The sequence below is a fragment of the Amphimedon queenslandica genome, unplaced genomic scaffold (assembly GCF_000090795.2).
Source record: "Amphimedon queenslandica unplaced genomic scaffold, v1.1 AMPQUscaffold_13240, whole genome shotgun sequence".
NCBI lineage: Eukaryota > Metazoa > Porifera > Demospongiae > Haplosclerida > Niphatidae > Amphimedon > Amphimedon queenslandica.
Window position 1 is genome coordinate 75,069 of NW_003546524.1, and position 1,436 is coordinate 76,504.

The following is a 1,436-nucleotide window of genomic DNA, read 5'->3' on the forward strand; positions in this document are numbered from 1 at the left end:
TGCATAGAGGAATATAATAGTTATTGTGTGGTATGAGTGTTTTGTGAGAGTTAGAAAAAGCACAAAAGCAATTTATACTAACAAGATAATGTATTGACATGCTATAAATTATACCTACATGTAACAGTCACCTATTTCATGATAACTAACTCTTGTGTGTGCACTCTACCAAGACTTATATAATTACAGTCCATACCTTTTGTTGACTTTTGTAGTTCCTTAGGACAGGACTTTGGTATTACTTTAGGACAGAAAATATACGTGTATTTATTAATACCAGGTTCTCTGATAGTAACAGACTGTCCTAAGTTACTAATATTACAGCATACTGTTAGATACATTCCTAGTCCACCATGTTGATATGATCCATTATTAGTGCAATCAGTAGATATATGATAAGATCCTTCAGTCCCAGTACTATACACTGACAACACTAACCATAAGAATATTAGTGAAGCCATGACTGTAGCTTGGGACAGTATTTTGCAATCTGCTGCAACCTCTGTTGTTGCACTACTATTAAATTGATAAAATTTTTTATTTGTTATTATTATTATTACATACTGTAGTTATTTCCTGTAATTTCTGTGACATTCTCATGAGTGAGTAGGAGTAACTAGTTTATTATAACTTGTAATTACTTACATGACATTATGCTTTTGCCTGAAACATAGCTTATGATTATGATAGAATCTTGTGGGCCACAAGGTCAATTTACTGTATAGCAGAAGGAGAAAAAATTTTGCAAAATTTTTGATGATTGGCACGTGCTATTGAACTATTTTGGCAAGCAGTTAACAAAACATCAAATTTTCCCAAGTTTCCCCCTCCAAAATTACCAATTTTATTTAAATTTTAGCTTTGCAATACATGAAATCATCATTTTTAAACTGCTGAATTATAGCTATGCATAATTGCCTACACCAGTCAGTTGACTTCTACTGCTGGTATTTACATTACACATGTACTTGTATGTACATGCAGTACATACATTACACATTACAGTTAGATGCACATGCATGTACATATTATCCTGTAGTATACCACCTAATGTGAGCTTCATTTTCATTGCTATTATTATTTCAGAATTAATTTTCAAAATACTTAGTCACTGGTTATACTGTATTAGTCACCAATTAAACGGATTAAAATGTTTTTAAAATATTTATTTTAGCAAAAACACTACTCAAAAAATAACTGTGCAGTATGTCTAAAATTAATAAAGTAATTTTATTAAATATTAATCTTGCATGCACAGAGAGAGAGAGTTATCAGTATTTGTTAATTGTTACGACGTGTTTTCATCTCAGAAAACTTCAGAGAATAATTGTCACCTTTCCAGGTATGCCAATGAACTCCATGGTCAGTACTAATGGCACCATTTAGATTAGTATAATAATAACGACCATTAAGATGTGATTGATTACAATCATGAA

The 1,436-nt window shown here is 31.1% G+C and overlaps 1 long non-coding RNA gene across 1 annotated transcript in view; it reads left to right on the top strand.

Annotated features, from left to right (window-relative positions):
- Window positions 1-1,436, top strand: part of LOC109584156 (uncharacterized) — a 10,473-nt gene that overhangs the window by 7,278 nt on the left and 1,759 nt on the right. The window lies entirely within an intron of this gene.